This window comes from Xiphophorus hellerii, chromosome 8 (genome assembly GCF_003331165.1).
Source record: "Xiphophorus hellerii strain 12219 chromosome 8, Xiphophorus_hellerii-4.1, whole genome shotgun sequence".
Classification (NCBI taxonomy): Eukaryota; Metazoa; Chordata; class Actinopteri; order Cyprinodontiformes; family Poeciliidae; genus Xiphophorus; species Xiphophorus hellerii.
Window position 1 is genome coordinate 4678165 of NC_045679.1, and position 19623 is coordinate 4697787.

At 38.2% G+C, this 19623-nt stretch overlaps 1 pseudogene; it reads left to right on the plus strand.

The window, feature by feature from the left end:
• LOC116724903 (NACHT, LRR and PYD domains-containing protein 3-like) overlaps positions 1-19127 on the plus strand; it is a 139601-nt pseudogene extending 120474 nt beyond the window's left edge.
• Positions 19128-19623: the final 496 nt, after the last annotated feature.

Genomic DNA, 19623 nt, shown 5'->3' on the forward strand with positions numbered 1-19623 from the left:
TCTCTATCGCATTGTTAACTTCCTGGTTTGGTAAAGGGGTCCTAAAAAGCCATGCCCACAGAAACATCTGTCTCTCCCAGATGCAGAAACATCTATCTCTCCCAGATGCCACCACCAGTTAATTTTGCCACCAGTTAATTTTGCCACCAGTTAATCTATAACACCGGCGTCGGTGAACCAGCTCGAAACGGGAATCAGGGCGGAGAACCAGGAAGTCGGGAATTGGAGCGGAATCCGAACTTGACAGAGCAAAATCGACACAAAAATGACTGATTTTGGGCGACTGGCATAAAACTGGTTTGTGACTGGACTGCTATGGCGTCTCAGGTTGAGGATGATGGAGATGATGAGATGGATTTAGGTGACTGGACTCCAGTGCGTGGTAGCAGAGGATCGGGAAGAGAGCGAAAAGAGGATAATTTTACAGCGACACAAAGCAGTAAACGGGGTTTTGAAGAAAATAGTTGGGATGAAATTTGTTCTAGGGGCAGAAGGAAAGGAAAAAAGGAAAGGAAAGAAGGACAGAAAGACAAAAACTGATCATCTTACAATGTAACGCTAGAAGCCTTATTGCAAATGGACAGGAGTTTAAAGGATTTGTTAGAGAATTTAAAGAAGATCTAGATATTATATGTATTCAGGAAACTTGGCTTAAACCAAATCTTGATTTTGTTTTTAAAGGATATGAAAGCATTAGAAGAGACAGAGAGGGAGGATCTGGAGGAGGGTGTATAATATTCATAAAACAGGGAATTCAATTTAGATTATTGGCTAAAGGAAGAGAGTTGGAATATATTGTTATTGAAATTTGGACAGTAAATGGGCAATTTAAAATAACTAACTTCTATAATCCATGTAAAAGACTTTCAATAGATTTAATGGAGGAACTTGGTGTTTATTTAGAGGGTAAAGTTATATGGTGTGGGGACTTTAATGGGCATCGCTCATTATGGAGTCATCATAATGATCACAATGGGGATATCATAGAAGTAATAATGGATGTTAAAAATTGGTATGTCTAAATGATGGAAGTGGAACCAGAATTAATTTTAGAGATAATACAGAGTCAGCAATTGATTTAACATTAGTTTCACATTCTGTAGCAGGTGTTTGTTGATGGAAAGTAATCAATAAAACAACTATAGGAAGTGATCATTATCCTAAAGTGACTGAAATAAAGTTAAATATAGAGAAGTATTGTATAAAAGGGATAAATAAATTGTCTTTTAGGTCTGCAGATTGGGAAACATGTAGGAATAGTAGTGAAATAAAAATGTTAAAAGTGGATATGAATAGTAGTATTGATGATTTAAATTTTTCTATATGTAAAGTTATCTTAGAAGCAGCTAATCAGACTATAAGGAAGAAAGGGGAGGGAAGGGAAAGAAGGTTGGTGGACGTCAGAATGTACTGAGGTTATCAAGAAACGAAATAAAGCTTTCAAATTGTTAAAAATAAATCACAACTTTCAGAATCTGAATGAATAAAAGAAATTATAAGCAAATGTAAGAAGAATTGTTAAAAATGCAAAAAGAGATTATTGGAGGAGTTTTTGTAATTCAGTAGGGATGGAGACAGATATTTCTAAGATCTGGGCAACAATTAAAAGGATGAATGGGATTAAAAGAGTGAGTGGATATCCAATAATAAATGATGGAGAAATAACAGCAATTACTGACAGAGAAAAGGCCAAAATGTTGGTAAATACTTTTGTTAAAATTCATAGTTCTGAAAATATTAGTGAAGAAGGAAAAAAGGAAGAGAAAAGACAATTTTAGAGAACAAGGATTTATTACAGCATATGGGAGAAACAAATGATCCATTGAATATGTTGTTTACAATAACAGAACTGAATAGGGCACTTAAAAAATATAAGTTATCAGCTCCAGGAAAAGATCAAATTTGTTATGTTATGGTTAGTAATTTAAGTGAGTCTTCTAAAAATATTTTATTAGAAATGTATAATCGGATATGGGAGGATGGGGAACTGCCAAAGTGTTGGAAGGAAGCAGTGATTATTCTAATCCGGAAACCAGGGAAAGATGAATCAAAACCAGAAAATTATCGGCCAATAGCGTTAAATAATGGAGAGAATGATAAATGAAAGATTAATATATTATATGAAAAATAAGGGACTTATATCGTCTCATCAGAGTGGTTTCAGGAGAGGGAGAAGAACAATGGATCCAGTTTTATGTTTAGAGAATGAAATTAGAAAGGCTCAAGTGAGTAAAGAGCCTTTATTCATCATTTAATATTGTTGTGGCAGTACTTTATGATATTATGAGAGCATATGATATGATGTGGAGGGAAGGATTATTAATTACAATTGGAAGAATGGTTATAAATGGTCATATGTTTAGATGGATTAAAAATTTCTAGAAGAAAGACAAACAGAAGTGAAGATAGGGAAGGATTATTCTGAGAGTTTGAATATAGAAAATGGGACGGGGAAGTATAGTAAGTCCGTTATTATTTTCAGTGGTAGTTAATGATATGTTTAAAGAAGTAGAGGGTGGAATGGGATTTTCACTTTTTGCTGATGATGGAGTGATGTGGAAAAGAGGAAGAAATTTAAACTTCATTGTAAAGAAGCTTCAGGGAGAAATTTCAATTATGAAAAAATGGTTATATAAATGGGGTTTTAAACTTTCTGTAGAGAAAACTAAAATAATGTTTTTTACAAGGAAAAGAGTTGATGAAAAAATTAACTTAAAATTATATGGTCAGGATTTGGAAAGAGTTAAACAATTTAAATTTCTTGGGATTTGGTTTGATGAAAGAATGACATGAGGTGTGCACATTAACAAAATAATCGATAAATGTAGGAAAGTATTAAATATAATGAGGTGTTTAGTTGGAACAGAGTGGGAAGCTGATAGAAATTCTTTAAAAGCAATTTACACTGGGTTAATTAGGTCAGTCTTGGACTATGGATGTATAGTTTATAACTCAGAACTTCAGAACCTGCCTGAATGAAAATCATTAGAACCTATTTATGTCACGTTAACGAAGAACAGCTGAAAAGTTACCGGGTTTATCAACTGCGGTAGCAATTTCGCTCCAACTCCTCCCCTTGTCATTTCTGTATTCTTTGCATGTTGAATAAACATTAATGTTGTTTCCACATATCATCTCCAATGTCCGCTGGACTTCGGGTTGCGCCGTGTCAGCTGTTTGGGATTCCCCTCCGTAATTTCCCCTCAGAAAACACGGAGGAGAATCTGCGCTTTCTGATTGGCTGCCTGTCACATTCAACAGGCTGCTTTAAGATCCCAGTGGGAAAACCCCTGATTTGGATCGGAGCGGCAACGACGATCTACCATAACACACCACACAATCTTAGAAACACCAACTTTTAAGATTGTTGTAAGGGGAAAAATAGGAGCAAAAAATCATGTAGTGTGAACTATTGCATCACGTAGTCGATGTGCCCATCTTCTCTATTTAAATCTAATTATTACTGAAGGGCAACATAATATACAGACTTCATAATCTGTACTATTTTTGGTTGAATGCAGTATTTATTTCCAATTTGGCTTTATGTTGTTTAGTTTTTATCAAGTACATTTTTTGTTAATGGAGACTGAGAATCCATTTTGTTTTTGTTTGTTTTGTTTATTTTGTTTATCAGCTCCAGTGTTAAATATTCTTTTGAAAATAAAGTGTATCTATCTTTGGCAGGAAATCACATGCATTATTACGTCATTTCCATTACATCAGTGTAAAAAGGTCTTCAGACAATATTATCGTTTATCGCAATAATTTTTTGAGACAATTAATCACTCAGCAAAATTTGCTATCGTGACAGGCCTAGATATATGTCAGACAGTTCCATTACCTGCAGTACCACCTTGGATACTTCCTGATGCTGAAGTTGAGTTTTCATTATTAGAAAAGAAAAACAAAGATAATCATCACATTAAGAATAAATATATAGTACAAGAATATTTAAATAAATATTATAACTATATACAAATATAGACAGATGCATCAAAAATACAGCTAATAGGGTAGGGATAGCATTTATTGTGCCACAGTTTCAAATAAAGTTAGGGAAAAGGATTATTGATGGAGTATCGGTGTATACAGGAGAAATGCTAGCTTTGTTTTTAGCAGTTCAATGGGTGGAAGAGGTCAGACCATTAAAATCTATCATTTGCTCAAATTCTAGTTCTTCATTAGTCAGTTTGCAAAATGATCAGTCAGAAAGTAGACCAGATATATTAATTGAAATACAACAAATGCTTTACAGAATCAACATGATGGGACTAACAGTAAATTTTGTATGGGTTCCAGCACATCACAGGATTAAGGGGAATGAAATGGCAGACAGGATGGCTAAGGAGAGTACCAATCAGGTAAGGATAGATATTAATGTTAGTTATAGTATAAAAGAAATAAAGGGTGTAATTAAACAAAAAAAGAGGTGGCAAAAGTTATGGGTAGAAGAAAAGAAAGGAAGACGGTTTTATAAAATCCAAAAGAGAATTGGACAAATGAGAAGAACAGAAAGAAACAGGAGAGAAGAGATAATTATTTCACAACTTAGAATCGGACACACTGGACTAAATCGTGATCTATTTGTTGATAGGGAAACATCAGGCAGGGAAATGTGACTGTGGGGAAGATGAGACATTGGAACATGTTATTTTGAGTTGTAGGAATGATCTGTCTCAGAGAAACAAGTTAATAAGAAACCTTAGTAATATGAAAATGAAATTTGATATTGTTGATTTACTGCAAAAGGACTCGAGAAGCAGAGGAAATCAGGCTATATTTGATTTTTTGAAACAGAGTAAGTTGTATAATAGGATATAGTTGTTTTTTTGTTTTTGTTTTTTGTCAAATGGTCCACACTCCTTACCAGTTGGTGGCGGTAATGCTCACCTAACGTTTCTTGCCAACCGCCAATAATTATCAAGAAGAAGAACAAGAAGAAAAGTGCGACACCTATTGGTGCCACGTGTTACAATCAGTTATGCAACATCCGTCACATTTACTTTCGGTTTGAATTTACCTGTTCATGTGCGGCTCCAGACCGTTAGTTGGGTCTCAGTCTGTTGTTTAAATTTTCTTCTTTAACTCTTTGGATCGTTTGAACAAACTGTAAGTTTAAATTGTTTATTTCTTTAATTTTTTCATCACTTTAACTTTTTCTGATTGTTTCTAATCTCTGACGTTTGGAGAAAAGTTTCACTTCTGATTTCAGCTGAAACTTTAATGTCTCTGCTGTTTGAAGGCTAATCTACAGGATTATTAGATTATTGATGAACTGGAATGAAACAACATGATGAACAGCTGATGTTTCACTGTTTTCTTCTCCGAACTGATTCATGTTTTTATTTCCTGGTACCGAACTCTAGTCTCCACCATTAACGGTCAACAACAGTTTCCTGTTGCTTCCTTTCAAAAGAAAATATTATTAAAATGGGTTTGATTCAGTCAGATGATTAAATAATTCATCTTTAATGGAGCGAATAATCCACTTGTAGAAATTAATGATTGTGAACTATAAGACTTGTTCAGGTTGAATCAGTGAATGTAAATGTTGCTCCATGTCTCCATCTAGTGGACTGATAGTAGAAGTGCAGCAGCTGATGGCAGCTTCCTCTGCCTCTCTGCTGTCTGACTGCATTTACCTGACACTGATATGAAGCAGAGAAGAAGAGCCAATCAGAGGAGGAGCAGCTGATCTTTTTCCAGCTCTAATGATGTAAAGGATGATCAGAGTTGATGTGCAGATGAATGATGTGTGTTTCCTCTGCAGGTGAAGGTAGAAAGTGTGTGTGAGCTGATGTGAATTCAGCAGCATGGATCAGTGTGAGGACAGAGAGGAGGGAGTCCCTCCCTCTAAAACCACTCTGTGTGGGGAAGATGAGAGCCAGAGCAAAGGTCAGAGGTGAGGTCACCATCTCTAACTGTCCACAGCCCCTTTCACACAGCGTTCACTATATCAGGCCAGAACAGACGTGGTGATGAAGCTGCTGCTGCTCCTCTTTGCTGATTAAGTTTTAATCATCATGTTTCTGTCAGGATCCATCAGAGACTCAAACCAGAACCAGAACCAGAACTCAGCTGTGTGTCCTTTAAGAGCGACAGGTCAAAGGATGATCTCATTGAATTTAAATCTCCTGGATCTCCACCATCAGAGAGGTGAGCTGTTTCTAACTGCTGTAACTGTTCAGTTTATATCTGTTATTGTGGCCATGTGATGATAACAAGTTCTGTTGGGTTCTGTTGTAATGAAAACATTAGAATGAATTTCAGGTTATTTTTTGTTCGTATGCATTATATAAATAACATTGATGTCTCCATAATAACATGATACCATGGAGACAGTAAAGTCCAAATGAATTGTTGCTACTGCAAAAATTATTTAAATAACTTGAGTATTAATCAGGTCCATTTAGATCAACAATCTTTACCCAGAGGTTCTACACGTCCATCTCGTTCACAGTAGTCTTAAAATTCGATCTGATGTTTCCCTGAGATCAATTTAACCATCATTCAGGTAATGACACTGCCCCCTACTGGCCAGTTATTGACACCATACATAAGCAATTATTGCTGATGAATCCCGGAAAAAATTAACCAGAATAAACTCACTTTTAAACCAGGACACAATTCCATCAACTATTATGTTGACACGACCTTTGAATAACAAACATTTAATTACATTTTATTCTGTTTTGCATCAACTTATTTTTTTCAAAACAAATTTATTCATTTATTTTGTACAATATTAACATTAACACAAAAAGTTACCATTAATTAATTCCATGATTATAATTACATCTCCGTGTTTCAAACATCATCCAATATGATGCAGTTAAACTAAATAAATTATCTTGTAGATGTGATTGAGCAGTGGGCTTCAGTGTCTCTAACGGACCATCTGGTTCTGATTGAAGCTCCATCAGATCCTCCTTGGATGGTCAGAGTGGAAATGATTCCTGGTTCTTCTCCATGTCAGAGCTCAACACTAAGTCCACTTTCAGCACCAACTTTTTGAAATGTCTACTGGGTGTTTCTGGTGTTACTGGTCTCCATTCTTGCAGTTAATCTTCCTCCTAACTTCTTTGTATTATTTTTATGTGATGCTCAGTTTTTCTGCTTTATGGAATTTTATTGTCAAACTCTTGGTGATTCCATCTCTGAATACTGATGAATTAATATTTCCTGACTTCCTAATTGTTCCTGGTTCCTCCACAGAGTGGACCAGCAGAGCTCAGAGGTCCCCAGTTGTCTGTCTGCCCAGCAGCATCAAACACAGCTGGACTCCATATTTATGGTCTGTACATGAACAACAACTTTTCCAAGCGTTCTGTTCAGTCATCTCCATGCTGCACTTTGTAGACCAGAGGACTGTCAGTCTGTCAAACATCCATCTGGTGTTTGGCTCCTTGATTTCAGTCTGATGTTTCCTTCATCTATTATTCTATTCCAGACGCTGCAGGACAACATTGTCACTTTTCTGAAGAACGAGCTGAAGAAGATCCATAAGATTCTGAGTCCAGATTATCCAGAATGCTCAGAGAGTCAGAGAGATGATGATGAGGTGTTGGAAGGTGATGATGAAGTACAGAGGAGGAGCAGCAGAGAGGCAGTGATGAAGATCACACTGAACTTTCTGCGGAGGATGAAGCAGGAGGAGCTGGCTGACCATCTGGAGAGCAGTAAGAGCATTTCTTCAAAGATTTGAAATGATAGATAAATTATACATTTACTAAAATTTGAAGAGATGGAATCACATTTATGCAAAACATCTTCAGAAGTCAAATTCAAAAGATGATATTTTTCATATCTGATTTTTGTTATTGTGTTAATTTAGGACATTTTGCTGCAGTTTGTCAACATAAACTTAAATCTGGTCTGAAGAAGAAGTTCCAGTCTGTGTTTGAGGGGATTGCTAAGGCAGGAAGTCCAACCCTTCTGAACCAGATCTACACAGAGCTCTACATCACAGAGGGAGGGACTGGAGAGGTCAATGATGAACATGAGGTCAGACAGATTGAAACAGCATCCAGGAAACCACACAGACCAGAAACAACAATCAGACAAGAAGACATCTTTAAAGTCCCACCTGGAAGAGATCAACCAATCAGAACAGTGATGACAAAGGGAGTGGCTGGCATTGGGAAAACAGTCCTAACACAGAAGTTCACTCTGGACTGGGCTGAAGACAAAGCCCACCAGAACATCCAGTTCATATTTCCATTCACCTTCAGAGAGCTGAATGTGCTGAAGGAGAAAAAGTTCAGCTTGGTGGAACTTGTTCATTATTTCTTTACTGAAACCAAAGAAATCTGCAGCTTTGAACACTTTCAGGTTCTGTTCATCATTGATGGTCTGGATGAGAGTCGACTTCCTCTGGACTTCCACAACCAGGAGATCCTGACTGATGCTACAGAGTCCACCTCAGTGGACGTTCTGCTGACAAACCTCATCAGGGGGAAACTGCTTCCCTCTGCTCTCCTCTGGATAACCACACGACCTGCAGCAGCCAATCAGATCCCTCCTCAGTGTGTTGGCATGGTAACAGAGGTCAGAGGTTTCAATGACCCACAGAAGGAGGAGTACTTCAGGAAGAGATTCAGAGATAAGCAGCAGGCCAACATAATCATCTCCCACATGAAGACATCACGAAGCCTCCACATCATGTGCCATATCCCAGTCTTCTGCTGGATCAGTGCTACAGTTCTGGAGGATGTGTTGGAGACCAGAGAGGGAGGAGAGCTGCCCAGAACCCTGACTGAGATGTACATCCACTTCCTGGTGGTTCAGACCAAAGTGAAGAAGGTCAAGTATGATGGAGGAGCTGAAACAGATCCACACTGGAGTCCAGAGAGCAGGAAGATGATTGAGTCTCTGGGAAAACTGGCTTTTGATCAGTTGCAGAAAGGAAACCTGATCTTCTATGAATCAGACCTGACAGAGTGTGGCATCGATATCAGAGCAGCCTCAGTGTACTCAGGAGTGTTCACACAGATCTTTAAAGAGGAGAGAGGTCTGTACCAGGACATGGTGTTCTGCTTCGTCCATCTGAGCTTTCAGGAGTTTCTGGCTGCTCTTCATGTTCATCTGACCTTTATCAACTCTGGTTCTGACGTGATGAAAGAAACACAAAGATCTAAGAAATCTTCATTACGTAATAAATCTCACCTAAAGTCTCTCCATCAGAGAGCTGTTAACCAGGCCTTACAGAGTCCAAATGGACACTTGGACTTGTTCCTCCGCTTCCTCCTGGGACTTTCACTGCAGACCAACGAGAGACTCCTACAAGGTCTGCTGACAGAGACAGGAAGTAGCTCACAGACCAATCAGAAAACAGTTCAGTACATCAAGGAGAAGATCAATGAGAATGTGTCTGCAGAGAAAAGCATCAATCTGTTCCACTGTCTGAATGAACTGAATGATCGTTCTCTAGTGGAGGAGATCCAACAGTCTCTGAGTTCAGGAAGTCTCTCCACAGATAAACTGTCTCCTTCTCAGTGGTCAGCTCTGGGTTTCATCTTAGTGTCATCAGGAAAAGATCTGGATGTGTTTGACCTGAAGAAATACTCTGCTTCAGAGGAGGTTCTTCTGAGGCTGCTGCCAGTGGTTAAAGCCTCCAACAAAGCTCTGTAAGGACACAGATTGTTACTGTATTTTTTATAGATAGGAATCTGCTAATTATGAGGAAAATATTCATGTTTCAGTTTATATATTGGTGCATTGTCTCTTCATTGGGGGTGTTGCTCTAAAACGAAACAGACTTCCTTCAGCAGCTGGACATAGTGTTACATATTAAAGCAGCAAAACTTCTCCACTGTTAAAATTAAAATTGGATTAATATAGTTAATTGTGAAAATTTATAATGCTATTTCCAACCTCCTTGTTATCTGTAGTTCAGTCCTTTGAGGCTGGAGGTCCAACTATAGAATGAACCCTAACCCTAACCCATCAAATGCAAAGGTTGTGTAAAATAAGATAGTTCCTTGTCTGTCCAATAAAAACATTGTTGATTTGAAAGAACATAAATTTTGAGGAATTGTTTAATAACAGGTTTTTCTCCCTGTCTCCTCAGACTGAGTGGCTGTAACCTCTCAGAGAGAAGCTGTGAAGCTCTGTCCTCAGTTCTCAGCTCCCAGTCCTCCAGTCTCAGAGAACTGGACCTGAGTAACAACAACCTGCAGGATTCAGGAGTGAAGCTTCTCTCTGCTGGACTGAAGAGTCCAAACTGCAACCTGGAAACTCTCAGGTAAAATGTTCTCGATGCTAGTTATTTCTATCCACTAGCTGCTAGCAGAGATTGAAAAAAGTATTTGACCACCCATTTAAATGATCAGAATCAGGTGTTCCAATAACTTCCATGGCCACAGGTGTATGAAAGTAAGCACCTAGGAATGTAGACTGTTTTTACAAACATTTGTGAAAGAATGTGTTGCTCTCAGGAACTCAGTGAAATCCAGAGTGGAACTGTGATAGGATGTGCAACAAGTGGGTTTTTTCATGTCCTGGACAACTGAGAACCTATCAGTATGTAGAAATTGAATATTTGGGAAACATCATAACTTAAACTTAATGAGCACCAGAGTTTTCTAGAAAAAAATTTCTGAATTTATTTTGTGGTTTTAAAGGCTCTACATTGAAGATGATAAGAAATAAAGACATACTTTATTTTGTGTTACTATCAGCTTCAATAGCCCCTCTGCTCTCGGCTCACATACAGAGCTGTCGGCTAGTGGTAACACTCAGCCACTCCAGTTTCAAACTCTTCTTATTAAAGTAAAAGTCAAAGAGTTAAACATAATTGAAATATTATCAACATTCGACAGAAAAAGGAACTAAGTCTATGAAAGCAATGTAGCCAGTTTTGCTACTTTTGATTTAAGGCATAATAATGCAGTTTATCATGATTCAGCTGAAGTAATGAAATGAACAAACTGCGGTCTGATTTTTCTTAGTGTGTTTCTTCCTCTTAAGCAGTGAAAGTAAATAAAATGTGTTACATGTCTTTTACTTTAAGTATTTACTTACTGGAGGGTTTTTTGTTTGTGCTGCAGAGCCACAGCTAATAGCTAGCTCCTCACTTCAGCGGCTCTAATGGAGCCTGTGCCGTTCAGCTGCTGTTGCTCCTCCTACACTTTGGACTGAACCATTGTTCTAAGAATGGTGGGGGGGTTCCTTAAAGTTAATTCTTGTTCTTTTCTTAGATGAATGGCAGATTGACTTTGTTCTTTGTTTCTATTACATTTTATATTGATATTGTTGAAATACAAAGGTTTCTTTCATGATTTATTTGGGGGGACAATTCCGAGATTGTGGGGGTCCGGACCCCCTGACCCACCTGGGATTTACGCCCATGTCCATACAGGTCAGCCTGTGTCCAGTTTGAGTGAAAAGAGGTGCAGGTGATCCAGGCTTCAGAGATCAAGCAGTGGCAGCACGAGGCAACATGTAGAGGCACCAGCTGTGTGATTGGTCCACTCTCCTGGTTTTAAATGCATCAACTATAAACCTATCTATAGAAATAAATCTGCTCCACCAGGCCAGTGAAACGATCAGAGCAACAAAGACTCTTGCAATCCAGCTTTGTAAGAAAAAAAGAGCATTATTGCAGATCCTTCCTCCCAGGAGTTGTTAGACTTTCTAACCAGAACTGCTCCCAAAAACTCTTACATATGATTATAAATTGCTCTACTCAGCTGCACATTTTTTCAAACTGATTATACTGTTTTTATTAAATGTACAACATTATTATTCCTCTATTGTAAATGTGTCCTTACTCTACAGCCTCCTGTTATTTTTTATTTTTATCTTTTCTTCAATGTTTTATTTTTCCATTTACCTTAAACTTGTTGCTGGTAAACCTGAACTTCCTGCTGTGGAAAAATGAAGGATGTTTCTATTCTGATCCGTTCTATAAGTGACAAAAGTTGATTTTTATTACTTATTTAATGAAATTAGAGTGTTATTACTATTTCATTTTAGTGACAATTTAATTTATTGACTTTTTTCCTCTTGTGAAAATGATCAGTTCAGACCTTGGGTTCTACCTCAATGTTCTCATGTTCTCATCATGTGATGAATTGTGTGTCTGCAGCTTATCAGGCTGTTTGGTCTCAGAGGAAGGCTGTGCTTCTCTGACCTCAGCTCTGACCTCCAACCCCTCCCATCTGAAAGAGTTGGACCTGAGCTACAATCATCCAGGAGACTCAGGAGTGAAGCTGCTGTCGGCTGGACTGAAGGATCCACACTGGAGACTGGAAGCTCTCAGGTATGGAGGAACCTGCTGCAGGAGCAGAGAAGGTCTGATAGAGGAGGAAGAGGGAGAAATGTCTTTAGTCAGTCTGCTGGGAAACATTTAGTTTGAAACTGAATGTTTAATTTGATAATTAAATATTTAGACGCCTCATCTGGAGGCAGAGATCATTACCTTATTTGTTCGTTCTCTCACTCTTTTATTTTACCAAGACTGCCAGAACCACTTTGTGTCCAGACTTGGGTTTAATAAAACCTCTTTGTTAAAAACATCATCTGGTCTGGACTTTGTATTTTGTGAGTTCTGTGTGATGACATGAGGATCGTAACATATTGGTGGCCCATCCTATTCCAACAAAATGTTTAAAACATATTTGGAGGGCCGTTCAATGTTGTGATATTTATGAATGCAGTTTTAATTGTGGTGACTTCTGAAAGTGTGTTTTCTATGTGTTTAGTAACCTTTAGTGTCAGGTTGGTGGGGTGTTTTCAGAACTTTGTAATTCAAATAAAAGAGTTCTAGGTAAATTTCCCTACATTTATCATTGGCTGGTGCTTCTTTCTGGATTGTGTTTAGGATCATTTTTGTGTTTTGGGTTTTTTTTGCCCCCTACATTAGTTTTCTTTTTTTTTTATCAAACAACATGAGTTTAGTTTGGAGGAGATTTTTATACAATTCTTTTATTGAGCAATTTGATTTTTGTTCAAAATAATATTTTTTGTCAGTTGCTGCTCAGTTTTCCATCTCTGTATCCAACAGTTAAAAAATGGAAAGATGAAATTCCAGATTTGCTCTGCTTTGATTCAAGCTGGTGTTTTCCCTCTAACCAGCTCTGATGCTGATCCTCAAACTAAGCCTGATGCTGTTCTTCAGCCCAGCCTTGATTCTCAGGCTTCATTGGACTCTTTCTGTTAAAACTGACATGGGATTAATTTAGTTCATAGAGGAATTTAATATTTCTCTTGCCAGCCTCCTTGTTGCCTTGAGTTCAGTCCTTCATGGCTGGAGGCCCATCTATAGACTGAAGCAGTTCACAACAAAAGGCAACATAATTATATATAAAACAGTCCCTTAAATCAGTAAAGAGGAACATTGTTGACTGGAAAAAAAGACACATTTTGAAGAATAGTTTAATAACAGATTTTTTCTCTGTCTCCTCAGACTGAGTGACTGTAACCTCTCAGAGAGAAGCTGTGAAGCTCTGTCCTCAGTTCTCAGCTCCCAGTCCTCCAGTCTCAGAGAACTGGACCTGAGTAACAACAACCTGCAGGATTCAGGAGTGAAGCTTCTCTCTGCTGGACTGAAGAGTCCAAACTGCAACCTGGAAACTCTCAGGTAAAATGTTCTCAATCCAAGTGATACCAAATTTCTGTCCATTAGCTGCTCTCACATATGATGTAAATGTTATTTCAATAATACATAATAATAATAATAATCAATGTCTGACTGAGACGTGGCTAACCATGCTACATCACAACATATAAATGTTGCTGGTTTTCATTAATTCCAGGCGTAAAGAACCAAGATGAGAGGTTATTTAGAATGATGGGCGTCACGTTTCAACTGATAGTGTAACTGTGGAAACTTGACTGATTGCTGCATTCTAAGTACAAAATGATCTTTCCTCCCAGCAGTTGTTAGACATGTGGCTAATGTTTATATTTATTACCTACAAAACTGGAAGCTGTCAGGTATGGAGGAACCTGCTGCAGGAGCAGAGAAGGTCTGATAGAGGAGGAAGAGGGAGAAATGTCTTTAGTCAGTCTGCTGGGAAACATTTAGTTTAAATTTAAATATTCAGTTTGATAATTAAATATTTAGTTTGGAACGATGGGATTTATAGGTGAATGAATAACATGGTGAAAATATAACTTGATATTCTGAACATCCTTTTGTCTGTTATAACAGTTGAATAACTAAAATTATTTCTGTTAATTTTGACTGTGTAACTTTGCAAAGAACAGCCTATTACCATATTGCACCATTTTCCACATGGTACTGTATGAACCTGGGAAACCGACCCATCTACTGGAACCACAATGACATGGTAGTCAGAGCAGCAGGGGGTCAAATATAGCTCCATGTGGAACCAAGAGGTTGGAGAGAGGTTAGAAAATACAAGAAACCAAATTACTGATGGACAGGAATTTAAAATATGCTGATAAATGACATCATAAACCAGATATTACTGGTATAAAAGAGACATGGCTGAGATCAAATACAGATTATTTTAAGTTTAAATGTTTCAATGACAGGAAGATAATGAGCTTGTTTTTGGATTGATTTAGGAGCATTTCTGTTTCTATTTGTTTCTATTTTTCCCACTTTAGTTTCATCGTAATTTTTTTTTCAAACAAAAAAGGAGTTTTTTATACAATCCTTTTATTGAACAATTTGATTGTTGTTCAAAAATAGTTTGTGTTATTTGCTGCTCAGTTTTCCATCTCTGTATCCAACAGTTAAAAAATGTTAAGATGAAATTCCAGATTTGCTCTGCTTTGATTCAAGCTGGTGTTTTCCCTCAAACCAGCTCTGATGCTGATCCTCAAACTAAGCCTGATGCTGTTCTTCAGCCCAGCCTTGATTCTCAGGCTTCATTGGACTCTTTCTGTTAAAACTGACATGGGATTAATTTAGTTCATAGAGGAATTTAATATTTCTCTTGCCAGCCTCCTTGTTGCCTTGAGTTCAGTCCTTCATGGCTGGAGGCCCATCTATAGACTGAACCTGTTCACAACAAAAGGCAACATAATTATATATAAAACAGTCCCTTAAATCAGTAAAGAGGAACATTGTTGACAGGAAAAAGACACATTTTGAGGAATTGTTTAATAACATATTTTTCTCTCTGTCTCCTCAGACTGAGTGGCTGTAACCTCTCAGAGAGAAGCTGTGAAGCTCTGTCCTCAGTTCTCAGCTCCCAGTCCTCCAGTCTCAGAGAACTGGACCTGAGTAACAACAACCTGCAGGATTCAGGAGTGAAGCTTCTCTCTGCTGGACTGAAGAGTCCAAACTGCAACCTGGAAACTCTCAGGTAACTCTGGGCACTTGACAAATTGCTGCATCTTAGGAGCAAAAAGAAACATTATTACAGATCCCAGCAGTTGCTTGACTTTCTTATTTATTATTAAATAAGTAACATAACTGATTTATTCCATCCATCCATCCATCAGGTCAGACCTTGGGTTCTACCTCAATGTTCTCATCATGTGATGAATTGTGTGTCTGCAGCTTATCAGGCTGTTTGGTCTCAGAGGAAGGCTGTGCTTCTCTGGCCTCAGCTCTGACCTCCAACCCCTCCCATCTGAAAGAGTTGGACCTGAGCTACAATCATCCAGGAGACTCAGGAGTGAAGCTGCTGTCGGCTGGACTGAAGGATCCACACTGGAGACTGGAAGCTCTCAGGTATGGAGGAACCTGCTGCAGGAGCAGCGAAGGTCTGATAGAGGAGGAAGAGGGAGAAATGTCTTTAGTCAGTCTGCTGGGAAACATTTAGTTTGAAGCTGAATGTTTAATTTGATAATTAAATATTTAGACGCCTCATCTGGAGGCAGAGATCATTACCCAGGTTTCTGGAATATTCTCCAGACTAAGAACGGCTCACAAGGAAAATTAAAGAGTGGGATGGGTTTAATAGTTTAATAGGGACTCTGACTAAATGAATAAAAGAAGTTCAGTTAGATTTCCATGATGATCTACTGATGACAGAAAGGACTTTAAAACAATATTTGATGGAGCTCCAGACCAATCAGCCCCAAGAAGCAAAGATGAGAAGAAAAGTAACTCCATGTTGGTCAGATGGATGTTTAAAAGTTATGGGAGAGAAAAATAAAGAACTTTAGATTTTAAACAAAACTCACAACTTTCAGGATTTAGAAAATATAAATGACATAAAAAGTGAAGAAAACTATTCATGAGGCAAAGAAAGAAAGTGAGAATTTTAACAGTTTCATCCATGTAGTAGTTTGATCTCCACCAGGGGGCGACATCTGGAAAATGATCCAAAGAATGAAAGGAATCAGGAGAGAATGGAAATCCCTTGTTTTCCAGAGGAAATGAAGAATTGCAGTGAATGATGGTGAAAAAGTAGAATTGTGCTCTGTTGACTGTGGTAGAAATGAAAAAACAATAATAAGACCTTTAAGACAGATCCAAGAAAAGACTAATGTGTTTAGGTTTTCAGTAGTTGGGAAAGCTTTTGGGATTGTTCAATAAAGTTTGGGAAAAATTCCCAACGTCTTGGAAAAAGGCAGAGACCCTTCATGTTGGAAAACCAGGGAAATATCCATCCGACCAATCAGATTCCAGATCCACAGCTCTGACGTCACATGTAGGATAAATAATGGAATCGTAATAAGAGAAAGAAAAACATTTTATTGATAAAGTAGAGGGATGATATCAGCCCATCAGATGGTTTAGAAGAGGGAGAGGAAGCATCATGGGACTGCAGAGGTCCTTCACCTGATCCTGGTTGTTGGGACAAGAACTTTGTTACTGAACTTAAGGACATTTTTCATGTTTCTGTACGTAAGTAGATTTAATGGTGGGAACTTTTACTCCACTACATTTTACAGTATCTGTACTTTCTACTTCACTACATTTCTATAAAGCGTTGCGTTACAAGTTACATCCAAGTCGCTTTGCGCTTTTTGATTTGTTGGTTAGTTTGAAAGTAATCAATGATTCTGGTGCCGCCTTTGCCTCCCTGATATCATGAACTGCTAGCTTTCAAAAATTCACCATCAAATCTGAAAAACATATCGAGGAAAGTTAAGCTGCTAAACGCTGTCTGAGTTTTGGGTGTTAAATTGATTTAGGTTAGAGAAGTTTTATGTAATCTTACCAAACTTCTAGTTTAAATCGACTGCAATAAATAAAACAATTAAATAGTTGTAAGCAGCTGAACTGGCAGTAACATTGATTACTGCGGTCGGGGCGCATGGAGCGCAGCGTCTCCTGCCATGAATGTCCCAGTAACGTTAAACTCCTCCACATCCTGGTTACTGAATTAATGTGAATAATCTCCATCTCATATTTACATTTACAGTCATATTCAATAAATTAGAATATTGGTTCCCATGAGGCTCGTTTGTCAGGTTTTAAAACAACTTAAGCAGATATTAAACATATTTTTCATTAGACCCACATTTCTGCATTAATTGTTTTTATTGGTCTGTAATTTAATCATAATGTAAGCAACAGTTAATGCTTACATTAACTGTTGCTTACAGTTAATGTAAGCATTAACTGTAAGCAACAAATCATCATCATTAACAAATAAAAGCTTTAAAACAGTTTGTGGGGAATTAATCTGTATGATGTGTTTAACTTATGAGCCGAGTTACTGAAATACTTTTCATAAATATTCTAATTTATTGAAAATGACTGTAGTTAAGAACTGCTAGAGAGACGCAGGTCATCCTGAAATTCTGATGCATAGAATCACAAATCTAAATCTAAACTGTCACAGAGAGTAAAAACAATAAAACATGATTTATCTGCAGCATTGATCATTAAATGGCTCATTACTGATGTACTAATATTAAATATGATCGGTACACTTAATGATATTGTATTAGCCATTAGGTAATACATTCAGCAAGTACTTTTACTTTTAATACTTTAAGTATTTAGAAAAGTCAGTACTTTCTTACTTTTACTCAAGTAAAAATGTTAATGTGGTTCTTTTACTAGAGAACATTTTAGTCTGTTTATTTGTACTTCTCTGTCCTCCATGCTGGAAATGTACAAGTCCAGCAGCTCCTGATCAGTGACATCAGAGCGTGACATCATCAGTAGGATGATGATGTCATTTCCCTCTCAGAGCAGCTTGGAAATCTGAGAGGAAAGATGCAAACAAAGACTCTCTGGACTGTTGGATCTGCTGGTTCTGGTTCCAGATGCTCCTTGGACACTTTCACAAGCCATTACTGCAGCTGCTGGATTCAGGATGCTGCTTCTTCTTCTTGGTCTCATTGTAAATGTGTGCAGCAGCGCCACCTGGTGGTGTTGGTTGGTAGAGGAAGTGCTGAAAGGTTGGAGGTGTTTGTCAGAGGTGTGTGATGATGGAAGCCTCTCCCTGGTTTGTGAGTCTGAGCTCAGAGATCAAATCTTTGATTCTTGTTGAACTCTTTGTTGAATGTGATGCAGCTTCTCCTTTTTAATGTTTGTATTTCTGGATATTACAGTGAGGCCACAGCAGGTTTTCAGCAGCAGGGCTGTTTAGTGTTTCATTCCTTCATCTGTGTGTGGGAGTGTGGATGGAACAGGTATCCAGGTGTTGTGTCAGAGTTTAGATTGATTGTATTTTAATGCTGATTATTAAATCAGGTTGAGCTTCCAGAAATGTTTCCTTAGTTTCCTGATGTCCTTTTAGGCTTCAGTGAGTTTCTTCAGGTTGTTACTGAGGGATTTCCTTTCTCCTCTCTGTTGGAGCTTTTCCTGTATTTGGAGAAATGAGTTGTGCTGCAGCAGCACCAACTGTCCTTCCTACATCCACTGCAGTTTGCAATCCAAATGTTGGACTGTTCCTGTCTCAGTGGAGGACAATGTGTGTCTGAGAGACATGTAATGTCCATGTTTGCTGCTGAAAGAGACTGATGGTCTGACCCCCCTCCTCCTTTCAGGGTGGAGCCTGCTGGAGTCCCATTCTTGACACCAGGTCTGAGGAAGTGTAAGTGTGTTTTTCATCTGATTCATGACAACAAAGCAGCTCACATTCAACCATCTTCAAACTGTCACATCACTCATTCAGGAGTCATCATCAAAGTGTCAATAAATGATCAATAACTGCAGCTGGATTGTGTTTGTTCTCTCCATCAGATTCCTGTCAACTCACCATCGACACAAACACAGTGAACAGAAAACTCAAACTGTCTGAAGATAACAGGAAGGTGACATGGGAGGAGGAGCTTCAGTCATATCCTGATCATCCAGACAGATTTGATAACTGGCCTCAGCTGCTGTGTAGAACTGGTCTGACTGGTCGCTGTTACTGGGAGGTCGAGTGGAGAGGATATGTTGATATATCAGTGAGTTACAGAAGAATCAGGAGGAAAGGAGACAGTACAGACTGTGTGTTTGGATTGAATGATCATTCCTGGAGTCTGAGATGCTCTGATCGTTATGGTTACTGTGTCTGGCACAATAACAGACAAACTCGTCTCTCCTCCTCCTCTGACTCTAACAGAGTAGCAGTGTATGTGGACTGTCCTGCTGGCATTCTGTCCTTCTACACAGTTTCCTCTGACTCACTGATCCTCCTCCACACCTTCAACACCACATTCACTGAACCTCTGATTCTTGGATTTGGGTTCTGGTTCAGTTCTGGTTCCTCTTCAGTGTTTCTGTGCTGAGTTGAGTCTAAAGAGTCTAAA